This window comes from Drosophila miranda, chromosome XL (assembly GCF_003369915.1).
Source record: "Drosophila miranda strain MSH22 chromosome XL, D.miranda_PacBio2.1, whole genome shotgun sequence".
NCBI lineage: Eukaryota > Metazoa > Arthropoda > Insecta > Diptera > Drosophilidae > Drosophila > Drosophila miranda.
In genome coordinates, this window is record NC_046673.1 from 17836622 (window position 1) to 17856881 (window position 20260).

General features: G+C 45.5%; 1 protein-coding gene and 1 long non-coding RNA gene across 16 annotated transcripts in view; one reads left to right on the forward strand and one right to left on the reverse strand.

Annotated features, from left to right (window-relative positions):
- Positions 1 to 15120, reverse strand: part of LOC108164547 — an 87272-nt gene extending 72152 nt beyond the window's left edge. For 6 of the 13 annotated variants that reach the window (XM_033389820.1, XM_033389817.1, XM_033389813.1 and 3 more), the window contains exon 1: positions 10021 to 10841. The gene's annotated coding sequence lies outside the window, so the exon portion shown is untranslated. Of the gene's footprint in view, positions 1 to 10020; positions 10842 to 11458; positions 12012 to 12904; positions 13457 to 15104 lie in introns of those variants that run through there. The other 7 variants (XM_033389798.1, XM_033389804.1, XM_017300357.2 and 4 more) reach the window with 7 other exon arrangements.
- On the forward strand, positions 709 to 1866 carry LOC108164550. Of its 3 annotated transcripts, none has more exons than XR_001775862.2 (3): positions 709 to 769; positions 831 to 1700; positions 1757 to 1866. It is a non-coding gene; the product is annotated as an uncharacterized LOC108164550 (long non-coding RNA). The 3 variants fall into 3 exon arrangements; XR_004472059.1 differs by having other exon boundaries at positions 757 to 1022; positions 1080 to 1700; XR_004472058.1 differs by having other exon boundaries at positions 758 to 1015; positions 1080 to 1700.
- Positions 15121 to 20260: the final 5140 nt, after the last annotated feature.

The window sequence follows — 20260 nt, forward strand, 5'->3', positions numbered from 1 at the left end:
CCAGGCTGGTCCAAAAGGATTCCGCCTTGGCTCCTGCCCGATTCAGCATGTGCTCCATCCACCCATAAAAAGTTCGCCCACACCGGTGTTGTTCCACAGGCAACGAAATGAAAACATCAGCGGACCTAAAGTCAACCCAAAACTCACCTCTGCCGCCCCCTCCTTCGCACGCCCCCCGAAAACCCCATTCCAACCGAAACACAACCAACTTCTGCATCTGGAAACCCTTTAGCGACCAATCTCCTACCGCAAAATACTACTCTGTTCCGCATATTCCTTTTCTTCCACTTAGAATCCCACCGATCACATGTAGCTACTGCCATCTCTTCGGGACAGGCCTATCCTGCACCGTCTGCGGATGCTTCAGACAATTTTATAGATCTGGGAGAAGGTTTTCCTTGTATATGTCATATGTTGGCTCCAGCATTGATTCGATGTGCAGCTACAACTTTTTCGTGAAAGCCATCGATTATTCATCTGCAAAGTTATCGTGGAAACATCGTCACTAAGATAATTCCTGTTAACACTAGGGTAAGCTCTTCTAAAACGCAGGTGCGTCTATTCGGCCTATCGGTGCAACTTTCACCACGAATAAGAAGATAAAAAAATTAAAATTTTGCGCCTTAAAATAATGCCTGAGGGGAAAGGAACAAATGTACTTAAAACAAGGGCGTTAAACTAAATGTATCGTTCAATTTTTGTGAGTCCTAGTAGCCATAGAGTCACTGCTGGATATAGAAGGGAGCAGAAAATCGATGCTTTTCGTCGTGTAAGGAATAGCTGTCACCAGCTCTACAAAGAAATTTTTAAAAATAATAATTTCATACTAGCGTCAAGTCTCTGTCGTTTATCTTTCTGTCGTTCGCCATTATTTTCTTGCTATCGTCGTCAGTAAATACAAAAATCAGCTATTCTCATTACGCAATAGCGCGCGTCTGCTAAATTACGCAATTTCCGTGCATGCAGATATCGATAGTAATATTGGCCAGCGCGAGGCACTGCTATTAAATCGATAGTTGAGTGTATAAATGTGTGATTTTGGTATTTCTGCATATATCTTACGCCAATTCTTAAACTAGGTTGGCAGTCCGATTGAAGCGTATTTGAAGAGATTGGCAGCGCTACGACAAGAAAAATCGTCGACAAAAGGAAAAACTTTTGCAGGAGCATCGAAATCCGTCTGCGCAGGACAGCTTTAAGTGAAGACTACGATAAATTGGACTCAGGTCTTTGCTCGCCACAATGGGAAGCATTGCTAATGCAAAAATCGTGGGCTATATCTGCCGCCTGTGCGTTCAGGCACACACCATCGTGATCCACTTGTACAGCGATAGAGCTGCAGAGCTACTGCTGATAGAGAAAATTCAATTCCATTTGGACCTGGCCATTTCACCGGGGGATATTCGGCCCAAAGTGATTTGCGTAGCATGCTTTAATCGTATCGAGGAAGCCCATCGTCTCTGGCAGGCCGAGAATCCTGCCCAAGATACAGAAGAAGATACAGAAGAAGATACAGAAGATACACAAAAGGACGGCGACGATTCCCCCGATGCGGGCCCGATTGCCCCAAACGTGTCTAACGACTAGAGCGATGACCATCTGATCGATCTGTGCTTGCAACTACATTTACAAGACTACATTTAACTTCACACTGAACCTGAATTCGATCTCAATCTACTCAATATACCAATGCTCCAGCGGTAAGGCTTTCTCTAAGCTGCCACTTCTTTAATGATCTCATCGATATCTTTCACAGGATCACTCTAAACACGTACCAGCCTGAAGCTCAACAGCCAATGTGATTGTTTATGAAGCCAATGAATTTCTAAAGCCTTTAAATAATAAAAAGTGCTAAAAAATACCTATAAAAAGCCTGTGTGCTGCCGTGGTCTAACGGTTGCTGTGTGTTCGCTTGGTCCCGAAGCTCGGACATAGACTCCAGGGCTGCCGTTTGAACATGGTCCCATATTCGAACATAAACGAGGTGCCAGCACGAGCATGTTTTTCAAATTAAAAGCAGACCACAATCGACTGTTCGGGGGATCCGAGGAATAAGCTGACGGCATTTGGTGACAGAATACAAGTTGTGTGTTTGCATAGATATTTTTCCGCTTGAAATCCGTAGTACAACTCCTCCGAACAATCAGAGCACTTCAGCCTGCTTAGAAAGCAGAAAGGTACTCCGCTCTACCTTGCGATTGTGAGGTCGTTATTGTTTTGTCTCCTTTGTTTATGTTTTTCTGGCCAGTTTTCTTCTTCTTTCTGTGGTTGTGTGTGTGTGTGTGTGTGTGTGTGGTTTTTTTGGGGGGCATTCTAATGAAAACATTGCGTGAAAGTGAGAACTAAACATTAAGAAAACAAAAAGCCAACACTCGCCGACCCACACTGGGCCCAGTGCTGCAGAATAAACAAAAACAAAAACAAAAACAAGAAATAAAGGCCAAGGGAAAGGAAAACGAAAAAAGGGTTCAACTCCTCGGGAACAAACAAAGCCCCGTCCACAAGGGGGCGACAGCGGTGGGGAGTCCAAGCGAAATGTGTTTGTCATATGCAAAACAAAGCCAGGCACTGTGGAAAAAGGCAAAAGCGAATCAGTGGGCGAAGTAAACGAAAACAACGCCACAGGGAACGGAACATTGGGGGAAGGGAGGAGAAGCACAGGCAAAAAAATGTGGCCAAAAATGCGGCCAACAATTTGGAAAACTCCAGAGAAGAACCTAAGCTCCAAGAACTCGATTCAAATTAGATATTAAGCGATGAAAGTACACTAAAATAAGACGACCCCAAGGCACTTCATGAGAATCGCCAATTAATTCAAGCTCTTTCGCTGATTCCTCCTCGGCAAGAAATCGGTCAAAGTGTTGTAAAAATTGCGGGGGAAAAAAAGAGTTGGAAAACGCAAGAAAATGCGAGAATGGCAGAAAGCAAGAACTAACAATTGATTATCTATCTATGTATGTAAGTAAATAATAAAGTGTGAAAAGCAATTACCTAAGGAAAGCAATCCTTCAACCTTCATACCAAGGTGTCTCAGTTGCTGCCCCAAATACTCGTACGTATAATAATTCTAAAACAAATCAACGCATGTGTAATCTTTGCTGAGAAATTTCTAAAAGAAGAGTCAGCCATTCCAATGCCTGGCACAACAAAACTTTAGGCTCTGTCAAAGTGAAGAACCCTTCGAAAACTTAAGACACGAGTGCAGCACCATCTTCTCTACTTCCGGACTGATTGTCAGAGTGACATTTTAGTCATAGTTGGTTACTTGTCAGTGCATGTCCGTGTCCTGGTCCTGGTCCTGGTCCTGGCCCCGACGGTCACCGGGCACATCCTGTCAGGTGGCGGCAGGCGATGGCAGGTGGTGGTAGGTGCCACAGTGTCGACGAGAAATTCGGTTTCATTTTCAAGTTGTGTGAGTCACACCGCAAGAGCTCGGACTCCCAGACTCGAGTCTCCACAGTGCCTTCTCCACCACCAACACCACCACCACCAAAAGTAGCTCAGCCTCTGTCAGTCGTGTCCTGTGGGCTGCGTACTGTGGGCTGTGCTGTCATGTGTGACGCGTGGTTAAAAATTTGATATCCTTGAGCGCATAGGCAAAAACAAAGCCCATGCCCATGTATGTACATAGCACTCGGACATGGAGAGTAGGCAGGGGAATATGGCAGGGAATATTGTAAAATAAAAAGTAATTTGAACATGAAGAGAAGGATGAAATGAAAGCAGAAGCACAAGCAGAACGAGGCGCACTGACACGAAGGACAAAAGCAAATTGCTTCGAAGACCAAGTCAATTGCGAGCCCAAAGAAAATCAATGACTCGCAAGGGTCACAGATTGATGTATAAAATATGGATACTCGTACGAGTATAATATACACGCACGCATGACTGGGATGGACTAGCATGTGTCCTGTACTGTAGGTCGTGCTGTCTAATTTTAGTTCATAGCTCGGAAGGAGGGACGCCTCTCAGGCTCTGGACTCTCAGCTCGAACTGATTGAATTTTCTATTGCTATACTATACGTAGCGAATAAAATTTAGAATCTACCACGAATATGTCCTGTGTACGCAGAGGGCTTGCCCATTCTCTCTACCAGAAAAGCAAGTAAAGAGTGAGCGAGAAGAAAAACCCGAAATTTTCGAATCTGGCACAGTAAAACTTGTGCAGTCCGTTTTGGATGAGCGAATCCATGGAAATAGAAAGCTGAATACCACCGAATCGAATCGGTTCCCTGTTTCTGCAGGGATCTAATGTAGATCTCTTGCTGGACGTTGTGGGGTTGTTGGATTCCTGGCAGCAGGATGGTGCCCAGATCGATGTGGCTCTGGGAAAGAAGGTTGCCTCGCAGATTGCTACGGCTCCGCATTTTAATTCCCTATTTGGTGCAGTGCATGGTCTGTTGATCTCAAAGATATGGGATTGGATGTGGAGTATTTTGATAATTTCCAATACAATTCGATGGTAGTTGTACTATTCACTTTCTAGAGCCCTAGAATGGTATGGCAAATCGTCGCTTAAAGACCTGCAACGGATGGCAATTTATGAGCCAAACAATTGTTGCAATGTTGCAAGCCAACATTCGACCCCACAATTTCGATTCTCGGCATGCACAAATGATGTATGTGGGCATGTTCAGGGCATGGCCCCCATTAAAGGATTTCTTCGTTGGCCGGAGGGGGCCTGCGAGTAGTTTGCAATTTCAATCTAATTTCACGAGTTGCAAAGTCGCATAGACTTTTATTCCCATTTCGGTTGCCTCTGCCATTGTGTGGCAAATGGCTGAGGAGGGGGTGGGGTGCGGTTCGGTGCGGTGCAATGCCAATCCCTGTACCCCTGAACGATTTATATGCGTTGCACGCAGCGAGGGAGACAGACAGAGAAAGGGGCAAACGAAATGGCAATCCAAATGGCCAAAGTGCAGTTGAAATGGGGATAAAGAAGGGTAAAGTGAGCCGCACAAAGGGTGGATGCGGGGGGGCGGCCGGTCACATGCCCCTCACCGAACCCCTCACAGGTGTGGCGGAGGTAGGAGGCAGGAGGCAGGACTCGACCGGCAGCAAATAAATAATATTTCTGCCCCGCTTTCGGGGCTGTGAAAGTTTTCGTTTCATTTCTGTGCGACCGGTTGGGGCGACATTGCTGCCAGGATGTTTCAGGATGTTGCCGCCAGGGCTGTCCAGTCAGGGCTGCCCAGTCCTGTGCTGTACTGTGCTCTTCTGGTCCTCTTATTGCTGGCCACGTTTTTATAGGCAAATGCAGTGGCATGTTTCGCATAGCGTGTGCAACATAAATTCACTTACCTGTCGCACACACACACGCACACACAATCATACAGGACTCTCACAGATACAGATACATTCGCTGCAGGTGCAAAGCTCCCCCGCCCTTTTTCTCTGTGCCACATGTCTGTGCCTCGTAACAGTTGCTGGTTTATGGAAATTAAGCAAGTTTTATATCCTCGCAAACGGGTTGAATACCTAAACGATCTGAAATGCCGCCATGTTTGTATGTCCGAGGATATATCTGTGGGCTATATTTAAGCCGGATTTGGCCGAGGTCATCCTGAAATTGCATCCGTGTGCGGCAGTGTTGTAAGATTGGGGTTAAGATAGCACAAATCTCAGGGATAAGTTGATTTATGCTTCCAAATCCCCAATCAGTTGGGCTCCAGGCTTGAAAGAGAGGGCGAGGATATGGCAAGGATATGAAGAATAGAACGAAGGGAGTAAGACGAGAAGGAGTGCAGGAGTCAAACGAGATCGCGACAACCACTTTGCTCCTTTGGATATTAACAATTTGGGACAGAGATATCCAATGTCTACGAGGGATAAAAGATGAATAAAGAGAATGATATTTGTATCTCTTTATGGAACGAAGTCTATAAATAAAATACAGATGCAGATATAAAGGAATATTCACTAAAAATCGAATGGAATGTAATAGAAATTGTCGTTGAACTCAATGGATTCCCAAGAGAATGGCATTCAGCGATGAATGACAATAAATAGAGCCATGAATGATTCACATGTACCTAGAGGCATACCATGAATGGCTATGAATGGCTATGTTAAAATTTAAAGAAATGAATTGTTAACAGTAAACTGTTAACTGTATTTGTTGCCCAGCCCCCGCTCTTTCGTGAGGGAAATATACCATCAATGTGCTTTCTAGCTCGCCTTTTCTGATCTTATATATATAATCCTTATTGAAAGCGTTAAACTCCATAAATCCAAGAAAAACCTAAGAGAAGGGTAATCTAAACCTATCCATTACCCGTTGACCCTTTGTCTATGCTTTTCGTCCCTATCCAAGGGTATGATACACTTCGATGCCGCCGTTTTCACCCTGTCCGGACACCGGAGTACTACATTGTCCTTTGCTGTTGTATACGTAAACCCTTTTCCCCATTCGCTTCACTACACTCCACTCCACACAATGCCAGGCCCCATATTTGGCCACAGCAAACATTTATTGCTTCAGCCCCGCTCAAGACAAAACAACACCCACGAGGAGCGAGCAGTACGGAAAAAGCAAAAGCAAAAACAAAACCGGGAGTGAAAATCACCATACAAATGTAAGGAACAATGAGTAACAACGCCGGCAAAAACGGGGGAAACAACAACAGGCGACAATTGCAACGTGTCAGAGCGACGTTCGTTGCATATTAGTTAAGCACACACACACACACACCGACAGACAGACAGACAGACAAAGACGGAGAGAGAAAGCAAGAGAGAGAAAGAGTGCCACACAAATGCATCTTACTGAGCCTCAGCCTCAGTCCGTGCCTGGGTATGGGTGTCTATGTATGTGCTGGCACACGGGGCGTATGCCCAATGGTTTTTTTTTTTCACTCACAACTGCGTCGAGGAGCCATATGCCAACATCCGGTTTTCGCACGCGCGCACACACACACACATACTAGGGCACACAATGAACGATAAAAATGGCGATGGCGGAGGCGGATGCAGAGGCAGAGGGGCAGGTATAGAGCCGTAGAGCTGAAGCTGTTTCAAGCCCCAATGACAACAAATGGACCATTTTCCGACCTACCTCCCCCCTATTTATACACGGTACTCGTAGATTACTTACAGGAGGAACTAGCATGCTCTAGCATATGTAAGGAGCAGACGAAAGTCCTTGCAGGCCGCAGTATGCATACATACATGTATTCTTGATCAGCATAAACGTCTTTCTATCTATTCGGCAAAATAGGAAAGTGTTTAAAAGTGTTTTTCGGATATATAAGAACTGCTTCACGATCGACTGAATGCACAAGAATAGACAAATCCAAGTAGCGGGTATCTCACTGTCGGCTTCAGTTTTTTGAATAGTCTGAAAACCTCGAGGATGAGAAAGTACCAGCAGCAGGAGAAAACGCAGAAACAGCAGCCAGAGATAGAGAAGAAGTGCACCAATTACTAGAGGATATGGCACAGAACTCAAGCTCGTTTTTTGGGGCTGAGTGGGCCGGAGTGCTGCTGCAATCGCCAACTGTTGCGGTCAATTAATGAACATCAGGCGGCTACCAAACCGAAGTGATTCAGATTGGCGAAGGCAATCACTACCACAAAACGGTTTGTTACCACAACACCGGAGATTATGCAGGTGGGCGAAAAGCGCTTCGATTGGATGGGGGAAAAACACCATTTCCGAAGTGCCTTGATAACGGTTTGGCCATCAACCGACACAAACAAGGAATGTTTAAGCAAATGGAATGTGTTGGATGATGTCGAAAACGTTGATGATTGAAGGCATTCCCACGGAGCATAGTAGGACCAGCAGGACCTGCCGTGTAGGTAGTAATTACTGCCTTCTCTTTTGAATGGGAATAGATTTCTGTGCATATGTTGCCCTTAGAACATTGCAAGTCGATGATTTCAAGAAATGATTACGAGTACGAGTATACCTTTAAGCGTCATAAAAATGATCCCTGCCTCGCCCTCGCCCTCGAGTTGGTTTGTAACCCTATTAAGTCATTAACTATCAAGTCAAAGCCATGACTGACAGCAGTTTTAGTACAAGTATTTTTTTGTAGTTTTGTCCAGGGAGCTGGCAAGGATTGAAAACTAATTAGTGACAAGCCAGTGCAGCCATCAAGTTAATGCAATCAGAGTGGGTACAGATGATAGAGGGCGTTAGCGAGGGGCAAAGGGGCGGCGATGATTGCTAGTACCGAGAGGGTAGTACAGAGCGTGGGTTCAAAGGGGGGCCAGTGTGAATACACTTCGATTAACGCTAAATTAGCTTTCGCTGAACTGAACTGAACGGAACGGAATATAACAGAACAGAAGAGACCCGAACGGAACGGAACAGAACGCAACGGAACTGAGGCTCCGGGTCGGGCCATGGCAGTGTGCATCGAACAAAAGCCAAAACTGTCAGTGGCGGCTGATGACGATGCTGATGAGAGGGCGATGACGACAACGACAACGACAACGACAAGGCTGTATATTGGTATGGGGTACTGGGTACTGGGTGGGGATGGGGATGGGGATGGGGATGGGGATGGGGCACTTATCTTACTGCCGTTCTGTACTGTTCCGTTATGTTCTGTTCATATCCTTGTGCATTGTCAGCCCCATTGGCCATGGCGTGTCGTCCAATGCATTTGGCTATGATTCACAACACAAAAGATGCAGCAGCAACAGCAAAAGCAGCAGCAGCAGCAGCATCATCCCAAGGAGGCAACGTGGAGGAGGGCCCTGTAAAAGTTCTGGGTAGCGGATAAATAGATGTATAAGCGGGTTCTATCTATACAAGAATCCCAGCCCCAAACCCAATCTTTGGTTGGGTGTCGGTGTGTCTGGCAATTTGCTAGGCAAAAGCTGACAAAACAAGTCCCTGACCCCAAAATGAAGGCAACAAAAAGCGTTGGCTGCTTTGTCAGCTTTCAACCCCACCCCACCCCACCCCACCCGTCCCTTATCCTTATAGCCCGCCCCCAGTCGGCCCCTTGGGCTCTATGCTAATAACCAATATTTTAGAGCCAAACCGCCGTCTGCCGTTGAAATTGTCGCCAGCAACAAAAGCAACACACAGAGGGATAGAAGGGAAAAAAAGCAAGAAAGGAAGGATTTGGGCTTCGGTAGGTGAAACTCTGGATACCCTTGCCGAGTCGTTGATATAGTCATAGGATGTGGATCGGCTTCAGACACACCCTACAAAGAAAACACATCCAATTTGTATCGCCAAAGAGTGTTCAAGTAGATGAGAAAGGTTTTCTCTTCTGGTCAAAAGCATAACTACCCTCTTTAAGGGTATACGAAAAAGTTTTCACAGATAGCTGAATCATGCCGCTGACAAAGGAGCCGTTGCTAGGTGATGGCGGGGTCGGGTTCGGGCCCGGGCTCGGGGTCTGGGCGGGTGATGCTGGAAGGAAGTCGAGAATGGGAGGTTCACTACAAGGCATTAATTTAACAGGATAATTGAAAATGAATAGTTGCATGTGACCCGGAGTCAGAGCCTGAGTCTGAGCAGAGCGGAGGGGTGTAGAGCCGGGGTAGAGGGACCACGTGGGGGCGACAACATCCGTATATGCGACAAATCAATGCGGAACCCGGAAGGGACCGAAGATAATAATTTAGAGGGAATTTCCCTTGAGCCGAAAGGGGGATTGGGGATGGGAAGTCTTTGATATTTATTTATGGACTATTTTAAATTCATTCATATGTCATTCGTGATGTCTTTGTACATAATTCAAAGATAATGAAATCGATCGATCAAAGTTTTATTTAGGGTTCAATTATTTTGGGATTGTAGAATATCCTTTGCTCTTTAATGGTTGACTTTCAGAAACAACTTGATGGCCCACAAACAACTTTATCTGTGAACAAAATCTATTCATTATCTTATGCATCTTAAGCATAAATTATTGAACAGCAATTTAGATTACTTTCAGGATATTTCGTTCGTAGGATTGAGGGTACTTTTTTGGAGATATTTCATTGAAAATCTCCAAATATTTACATAAAGATACAGATATATATATTGGTTTAGATCTATTATAAGTAGCTTACCTTTAGCCACTAGCTCATATGCTTTGTGGTCAATGAGGGCTTTGCCTGGGGCTGCGATTGTGATTGTAATTATTTGGTTTAGATTTCGATATTTGATTTTGTTTGGTTTGTGTGATTCGTGTTTTGGTTGATTTGATTTAAAGAGAATTTTACATGAAGAATTTGTGATTAGATACACTTTAGATTTATGTTTTAGATTTAAGGCTTAGAGATTGATGTCTCTTTTTTTTTTTTTTGGGCTGTGGTTCGGGCTTCGGCTTCTTGGTTTGCCCCTATGCAACATTGGTTCTTGGCTCCAAGTTGGTAATAGTATCGTACAACAAAATTGAACTTGGCAAACAGAACGAACGAACGAACGAACGAAGGAACGAACGGATCAAACGAACGGGGGAACTACGAGTACGATTACGAAATGGAAATTACTCAATTTTACTGGACTACCATGAAGATTTTTGTGTTCTAGTTGTATTGATGGTTCAATTTAGGCGATGATCGGTAGGCGATCGATCTATTGATAAGTCCCATTGATGTCAGTCGAGTGGGTGTGTGTGGGTGTGTGAGAGTGTGCGTTTGTGTGGCATGAGGCGTGTGGCATTCATAAAACGAGCAATCGATAACCAGAAGCTGATGAAGGATGTTCGATTCGAGCATGCAGAGAGAGAGAGAGAGAGAGAGTCTTGATGGGGTTTGATTCGGTTTTTGGTTAGGAAGCAAGCAAATCGTTTATGTGGGGATTTCTTATTAACAGTTTTGGTGTTTGGTGTTTGATGTTTGATGGAGGGAAGTCTGAAGTGCAAGCCAATCATTGGGTATTTTTTTTGGGGGGGGGGGGGGGGGGGGTTATCTGGAGAAACGAGAAACGATGGAAACCGTTTTTTCTCTCTGTTTTCAATTCAATTTCGGAAAACAAATCGAGTTGCGAAAAGTTTGTTTGTTGTGGGAGAATAAAGTGAATAAAAGTTCAAGACATGTTAGGAACTAGGCAGAACGAGAGAGACAGAGATAGATAGAGAGATAGAGAGTGAGAGAGAATGACAGAGAAAGACAGACAGTTGGTTATATGTATATATACATTTATATTTATACTCGTATATAGAACAGAACAGAAAAGAATGAAATGTTATTTGGTTGTTGTCAGGAGTCTAGAATCTAGATCTAAAGTGGAGCATGACAAGGCACGACTGGGGAGAGGAGAGATGGGTATATATATATATTTTAGAGTTATTTTAGATGCCGCTAGTTGGCCAAAGTTCGCTTGTAATCCGGTTTGATAGTGGGGGTGGGGGAGAGTGGTTGGGTGGGAGACTAGGGCTATGGCTATGGCTAGAGCTAGGGATGCTATCATACGAGTATCATAGGGTATATATGGTATGGCATAGTACTTAAACAGTCAACGAACACACAATAAACATTTCAATTGTATTCTGAAGGAGCTCACATTTTGCGAATGACGACATTTTCGGATCTTTCGGAATCTTTAGCTTTATCTGTATCTGTAACTGTAACTGTATCTGTATCTTTGTCTTAGTCTTTGTCTTTATCTTTATCTTTGTTTGGCCTTTACTGTCTTTTTGGCTATTTATTGGTGGTGGTGGTGGTGGTATTGGTTGTGGTACTAGTACTAGTTGTAGTAGTGGTGGTAGTGGTGGTTGTGGTGGTTGTAGTGGTGGTGGTAGTGGTGGAGCATTAGCGGTGAACGAGCGAGCTGTGAGGCATTGAGGCGGTGAAGCGGTGAGGCGGTGGTGGTTGGTGCAACGTTTTATATCGTTTCTTTTCGCCCGAGCTCTCAGTTCCGTTATTGTCCTTGTTAATCAGTTGATTATACTTTTATTTTTCTATTAAATATTTTTATTGACATTGTTGTTGTTGTTGTTGTTGTTGTTGGTGGTGGTGCAAAATATCTCATTTTGATTTTGATCTTTCAAGCGTTTCACTCTGCTTCTCTCCTTCTTAGGGCGAGACAGACAGCTCTGAAGTTTTGTTGTTTTTTACTTTTTAAAGAACCCAAAATAACAGTAAACGTGTTGGGGCAATAATGCCAGTGCGTGGTGCTGTGTGTGTGGGGGGGGGGGGGGGGGGACAGGGGCGGCATTGTTCGGTTCGTTTCGTTTCGTTTTGGTTTGGTTTGGTTTGTTGTATGGCTGCTATGATGACGTCGGCGATGGGACGGGACGGGGCGGCAAGTGGTTTAAGTTAAGGGCAACGAAGTGGCGCAAAAGGAAAACGAAAAAAAACAACCAGCCCTGGCGGGGGTAGGAAGAGGCGCGGCAGAGAGTGTAATAAGGAGTAAGCGGAGTGCGGAGAGAGGCAGCGAAAACCAACCCTCCCGCTGCTGACTCAGATGGAACAGCAGCTGGAAGCAGGGGCACGCGGTAAGGGGTAAGGGGTAAGGGGCAGGGGTCGATGGCAAAGGGAGCGCTAGGCGGTTCCAGCACTTGCCGAAACGAAAAACTAAACAAGAAATTAACCAAAGAAGACATACAGCCCTGTTTCGCGTATCGCCGAATCTCGATTTCGAATCTCATTTCCCACAGAAAACTGTCAATACACAGATTTAGGGGTTTGCCTGAAGGACCTTAAGGGCCTTGCTCTCAATTAAAAGAGCAGAACAGCAGTGAGAATACTAGGGTATTCCCCAATTCAATTTTGGCACGAATTTTCGCGAAACTGGAAACCAGAACTGGGCTGATTATAAACACAAAACGGTAAACGGCAGTACAACGGTACAACGGTAAATGGTGAACACTCAACGGTGAAAGAGAGAACACACACAATAATGAAAGAAAGACAGAAAGCAAGAAAGAAGAGAACCGAACAAAACAGATAACAGGAAGGTGGACAGGGGACGGGGGAAAGGGGAAACGAGACCCTTTCATTGATTTACTTTTCCATTGACATTAACTCAAGAGAAGATCGAACAGAATGTGTCTTTAGCCAGGTCTATAGGTCCTCGACCGATCTGCGAGAGCTCTGGACTCCCATTAATATTGATATTCACTTGAATCCAAATCCGATTCGATTGGTTGTCTCTCTTTTGTTTGAATTGTTTTTTTTTTCTTTATTTGGTTATATTTGCATTTTATTTATTTTTTTGGTAACAGACATACAACAACTTGGCATACATGGGTGTGTGTGTTTTTGTTATTGTTCTTGTATGCTCGCACACCAATAGCACACACAGATACGCACACACACGCGCGCACGCACGCACTGCGCACACACTGACACGAAACACTGGAAAAAAAAAGGGAGAGTGCATGGATTGCGTACGCTGAGGAGTATATTCGAAGTCGATGACTCGTCCGCAGCGCCGTTCGAAGAAGGACTAAATATTTTGTTGTTTTGTCGAGAATATCACTTTTCTGAATTTAGAACAAAATTACTGTTGTTTCCTTTACCGCGGCCAAGACATGTTTCATTCATGTTCGGGGGCGGCAAGGCCGATTCATTCAAATACGCCCGCCTTCAAATGTTGCTGGGGCCCGAAAACGTTGCTCGGCAACAAACGTGTGTTGCCGAGCAGAAAAAGGTATGGGCAACAAGCGAGTCGACCCAGAAAATCCAACGCATGCGAGGCAAAATCCACCCCAACACAAAATGTACCGCTTGAAAATGTTGCTCGGCAACAAGGCTGCTCACAATCCGGACTCATGTTTTGAGAAGAGAGGATTTCTTACGCTCTCTCGGGTCCTGTGAGAGCAGTGGCTCTGTTATTGTAACAGTCGCCTGTTTTTGAGCTGTTTTAAAAAACATCGGTATCTGTGAGCCATATCATCTTTTCGTACAGAAATATAGAATTCGAATGACTTCTGTGAAGGAGTATCATTCATTAAAGATTTTAATCGCCCATACACTGAGAGAAATCAAAGTTAGGCGGACTTAACAGAAAGCAGAGCAGAAGGCACTGTTAGAGTACAGAGAGAGAGAAAGAGAGAGAGAGAGAGAGAGAAAGAGAGCTAAAAGGGGAGAGCGTGCCTGATGGGAGAGCGACAAGTGGCGGTCAATTTGAAAAGGCTGCCACTTGCACTTTGTTGTTTCCCTTAAGGGCAAGTAAATATGAAACGGGATTTCATAATGAATTACTAAGCATTTCCGCTATAATGAAAACATCTGTGTGTATACTGGGAACTGTTTAATTCATTTTCATAAGCTTTATCGCATTATTGTGCTCTCTGCTCTCCCAGCAAAAACATGTGGGTATTTACGATTTCAGCCTGGCAATGCCCCAACTAGGAGCAGACTTTTGTCTGCAATATTTTGACATTTCGAAGGGCAAAAGAGCGCCTGTGATGGGCGCGAGGGGCTTTAGCTGGAGCTGGAGCGGGAGCGGTAGCGGGACCTAGTCAAAATAATAAAAATTTATAAAATGTGAGTCCGCTCTCTCAACTGCTCCTCCTCCGGATACCGCTCCGCCCCCCGCTCCTTTAAACATTGCGTTGTGCGTTGTGCGCTGTGCGTGTGTAAGTGCTTAGAAAAAAGGCGATTGTCAGAAGACATGTTGCTACAATCGACGTATGGTATGGCGTGCGTGTGTGCTTATGAGCCTGCTTGGCTATGTGTGTGTGTGTGCCGCACTGAAGCATACTTATGTGCGCAAGCATTTATTTAATTAACAAATTGAATGCTTTATACCCCATCAAAGGAAATCCGGAATGGAAATCATGGCAAGGCAACTCTGAACTCCCAATAAGGTCTAACTAGCACTTTATATAATAAGTACTCTCACAGGCCCACAAAGACCATCTCCAACACACTCCAACGAGCACCCCTACAGTCACACATTCATACAAACACACACACAGTCAAACACACACACACACACACACACACACACATAGGGAAACACGCGCGCGTTTATAGGCCGAGCACGTTGAAGGGGAATTCAATTTCTGTCTCCAATTATCGAATAAAAAACTAATACAATTGTTGTAAAAAAAAAATAAATGTCCAAGAATCGTTGATTTTCCAGCACTCGCGATACTCTGACACTTGTTTTTCGTAAATTGGTCAAAAAATATTGCTGCTTGATTACGTTAAGATATATAATTATTTATGGTGGACTTTTGGCGTGTTCGAACGCGTACCGTGCTGAGATTCGTCTGCGCTGCGAAGTGCTCCAATGGCGGAGAACGAATTTGAAACTGAAACTGAATTTGAATCTGAATCTGAAGTCATGCCTATGGCATTTGCAATGTGTTAACCTCCAAGCAAAAGAGAGCCACTATTACAGCAGAGAATGCCAGAGAGAAACAGTTAACAGTCAGAGAGAGAGAGGCAAGCCCTACGCATGCGTCAAAGACACCCCTGTTACCAGTGCACCTGGGCCTGGGCTGGCAACACTCGAAAGGGTGCACCAGCGATTGTTTATAGTGGCGCCAGTTGGTGCCTGAAAAGCTTCTGTGAGGTTCTTGGATTGCTAAAGCAAATGTGAGCTTTGAGCTTTGCTGGAAGTTTGTCATAGGAGCTTTTTTCATCCTCGGCCTAAAGCTTTTCTCTTAGCTTTAAGCCTTGCTTAATACTGTTTTTAATCTTTCTGAAGTTCGTGATTGAAGCCTTCCTAACCTGGCCTATATCTGGCACAACACAAGGAAAGACAACCCAATGGACTTACGTTAATGATCCGCTAGAGCTTACTTGAGTGACTTGATCAAACTTCATTGCTCCACAAGGGACATGTCTATGATCAAAATATCAGTAGCGATAATGAAGTTTTTTTTTCTTTAATCCGATTTGGTAACCAATTATTTGCATATAGGCTATGGGTTACAGCCAATTGATTGGTTTCTAGATGATATTAAGCGATGGCCTCCAAGGCCGGCTTATCCTTGCTACCCATCTAAGGCCTTTGCTATTCTGAGGTTTACAGGCATCTGACTATCTTGATTGTTGCGCCAATTCAAATATTTTAATGTGATTTGTTCTTTTAAAATCCGCGTATCTCGAGCCACTCGAACCAGCGAGTGGTGTAGCGACGAGTCGTCTCCAGCGAGTATGGGAGGCAGGCTATCTCAACGATGAGGTGACGCAACGCGCAGGTCTCCGAATTGAAAATATTCTCACAAAACAGCGTGCACAAGTGATGGGGTTTTCACAAAATTCAAAACCGTGTGACGTCACAAAAAATCTGGCTCTCAAGAATGCCAACATAATATAAGGTCATGAATTTAGCTCAATAATTCAGCTTCGAAGCCGACTCTTACCAATATCGATAAGTACCGAGCTGATTATACTAAAGAACAGCATTAAAACACAGGATACATGACACCTGATACATGATCCATCATTGTGCTGGCAATATTTTGTTTCTTAGAAGATATTTCTACATTTGAAAGCTTTTCGGCAGTCCTATTAACACCTTCCACTGCATCCCTGCAGTCGCGTGACGTCACACGCGACTGGGGCAGTCGCTCCGTTGCTCTCACGCCCACACACACACACACAGCAGCAGCAGGAGTTGCAGCTGGAGAGCAGATCTCTCTCACAGAGACACAAGGAATTTCGGACATTTTCATCCCCAAAAGCAAGCGGGAGAACAGCAACAAAAGCCGCTGCATACGTCCAGGCGCTGCTCGCGTGGGCGAAGGAGGGAGGCCTGCCAGCAACGAGATAACCAGAGAGCAGACGCACAACAACGAAAGAGAGAGAGAGAGGGACTGCGAGAGAGAGAGCGAGTGACGTGCGAGAGTGACGCAGGCGCCCCACCGCCCACACAGCCACAGAGCAGCGAAGCCAGCAGTGGAAGTGACAGCGGCAGCGACGTGGACAGAACCACCACCACCAACACCCGCCCAGCCACCCTCGCACTGCCTCTCTCGCTCTCTCTGATCACATCGACCCACCGCAGTGGTGGGCGGGGGAGCTGGGGGTGAGGTATCAAAAGCACAACAAACCGTAAACCATCGGCGCTGCCGCTCAGCTCCTCTCTCTGCCGCTGTGCTGTCCGCGTCGACGTCCGCGACTGTTGGAATGACAGGATGTTGGTTCCAGACGCCGCTGGACTGGGCAAGGCGCGTGAGGTGGGGGCGGCAGGGGGCGGGTGCTTCGCAGCAGCCTTACCACCACATAAACAAAAATTCGATTTATGACCACTGTGCGGATGATGGTGGGAGGAGGGGGGTGGTGGGGGTGTGGGCGGTGTGGGCGGTGTCGCTGAATATCTGGGGGTGGCGACACTGCCACTGCCACTGCTTCTGTGCCGCCTCTGACTGTGACAGCAACGGCGACGTCAACGGCGGCCGTTCTGGCAATAACCATAACACTCACACAGACCCCAAGGGGGGAGGGTGGAGGCAAAGAGGGTGTGCCTGTGTGTGTGTTTGTGATGGGAAGAGGAAGAGGAAAAACTCGGATAGAGACAGGAGGGTGGGAGGGTTATTCTAGGATTGCTAGGGAGATTGCTAAAGAGAAGGAGACGTAGACCCGAGGCTGAGAACGGAACTTGGCGCAGATGACGATGTGTGTGGCACTGTGGCAGCAGCAGAACGCATACACTGCGAACTAGAAATGGGAATGCAAATCGATTGGGGCATGTGTCGAGGTCACATTTGTAAATATCTTTCATACAGATATATATGTACATAAAAACAAGAAATTAATCCAGTCCACAATCTGATCAATAGGATCATAATATCAGCTAAGTATCGATGTATCTTCAAAGCTTTTTGCCACAGCTTTCTTCCTTCAAATAATTTTCAATTCCATCTTAAAATCGAACAAACTGAAACTTAATCCCAAGACTATTCAGAAGTAATTCCTGTATATGCATATTTATTTCCACTCGAGTTCGTTCAAGTATTTCTCGCTGTGCAAGGACTAGAGTCCTGTGTAAGTACGAGTAGTTCCCCGATACCAGTAGAATCCGTGTGGTTCTTGGTGTAGTTTTTGCTGCTTCTGCCGCTGCCAACGTCGTCGTCATCTCAATTCGCGAAAGCCCACACACACACACACACACACACACACACACACACAGACAGAGAGCCAGAGGGAAAATCGCGCTTTTGGCCGTTTTTGGGGGTCTCTCTCCGCGTCAAAAACAGCGACAGGAGCCGACGACGACGACAACGACGACGACAACGACAACGACAACGACAACGACAACGACGATAACGATGCCGCGACTTGGGCCGAGAGAGCAGCGAGTGGTGTTGTGCCGAGTCGCTACTCTCTGTAATCTAACGGTCCTTATGCGAAAAAGTGCGCCCCCCACACACTGAGGCACACACACATACACACACACAGAGAGATGCGGAGAGCACTGTGGAGGCGGCCGCTCAGCTGGCGTCGTCGTCGTTGCCGCCGCCGCCGCCGTCAGCGACAGCGTTGAGGATGACTGCGGCGAGGACATACACATAAATAAAAAGTCCTTCATTCCGTCGCGACCAGCGAGTAACGGCTCATGAGCGCTCGCAGAGAAAACGCTAAACATAACGGCGGATAAAAAATTGGCAGAAGAGAAGCCAAGAGAAGGCCTCCGCCCTCGCACCCGCACCCGCACCCGCAGAAAGCAGCACAAAGAAAAGTCCAACAGAAAAGAAAAAAGAAACAGTTAAATAATTAACAGTGAATCCTTTTTTTGTTAGTATTTTTTTTGACACATTCTTTTCAAGTGCGCGAAACAGTGGCCGCAAAAAGTGCGTGGTGCTAGCAGCTAGCAGCAGTTGCAGCAGCAGCAGCAGTGGCAGCAGGAGAACGCAACGTAAGAGGCAGAAAAAAGTGCAGTGGCGGCGAAGGCGAGGCGAGGCGAGGCGAGGCGTCTAGCAGCCCCCCTCCCGCACACACACATAAAAGAACACGCGCACACACACACACACACAAGCAGACACACGTACACAAACACAGAAGCCAACCCCGCCATCACGCGCTGGCCCTGTCTCGCGCTGCCTCCTTCCACACCGCCCTTCCCCCCCCAAAAGAGAGCATGCGGGGGCAGAGACACCCTCTACATGAGGAAAAAAAACACACACACACACACACACACTGAAATTAACGAAATTGCAAAGCAGAAAGACCAACAACAACAAAAATAACAAAGCAGAAAGCAGAAAGAAGAAGAAGAGCAGAAAAATAGAGAGGAAAAAAAGCTAAATCGCCAAAAAGCGGAAAGAAAGGAGCAAGGAGAAAGGGAAACGAAAGGACAAGAACAAAAACAACAAAGTTCCAATAAAATGTAAGAAATGAAGGAAAAACTAAAGAAAACTTCGTAGAGGGGTACGAAAATAGGCAATAGCGAATCTAGAAGGCAGAGAGACTGAGAGAAGAGGCACAAGGCAAAAAGGATAACGTAAAGAGTAGAAAGAAAGGGTCTGGGAACACACAAAGAAACAGCGAAACGGAGAGGAAAGAAACCCCTTTTTTTAATTGTTTTTTTTATATAGTGATTTTGGACGGTGACAGGAAGTCCTTAGAGATTTGGCAAAAATACTGTGACACGTTGTCAACAAAATAAACAAATGTGAAAGTCTGTGGGAGCATAAGTTTCCCTGTGGTCCTGCGGTCCTGTGGTCCTGTGGCCCTGCCCATGCCTCTTTCAAAGGGCGTGTGCGTGTGTGAGTGTGTTCGTGTGGGCGCCCCAACGTATGGCAACAAAAAACCCTGGCCACAAAATTCAAGAGATAAACAACAACGTGTCGAAACTAAAATTGAATGAAAAGTAAAAGTCAGCCGGAAAAGGGAAAGTCTATAAAAAATAATTGAGTTTCAAACAATTAAGGAAGTTCCTCTCGTGCAAACATAAACATAAACAAAGGTTGAGCAAAAAATAAAAATAAAATACAAAATATAAAAAAATAGTAAAAGAAAGGAACCGCTCACGATGGCGTTGCCACCTCGTTGCGGCAAGGCGACACACGACAGCGAGTGTATGGTGGCCCTGTGTTTTTTTCTGTTTTTTTTGTATTCGTTTCGTTCGTTGTTGTTTCGCGTTGCCTCGATAGCTTTGTCGTTGTCGCCGGGATATCATTCCAGAGATAGTATTCAGTATTTTCTTCTTGTCTCTTTTGGTGACACGCGACAGTAGTAACAACGCAAAAAGGATACGAAGAAAGCAATGCAACAACAGCAACAGCAGCAACAATTGAAGAAGCAGCAGCAGCAACGGCAACGGGCACAACTTGCAACACAACAAAATCAGCAGCAACATCAAGAACAGCAGCATCAGCAACATCAGCAACATCAGCAACATCAGCAACAACAACAACAACAAGTGTAGTGTGTCGCACGCGCGACTGTGTGTGTGTGAATA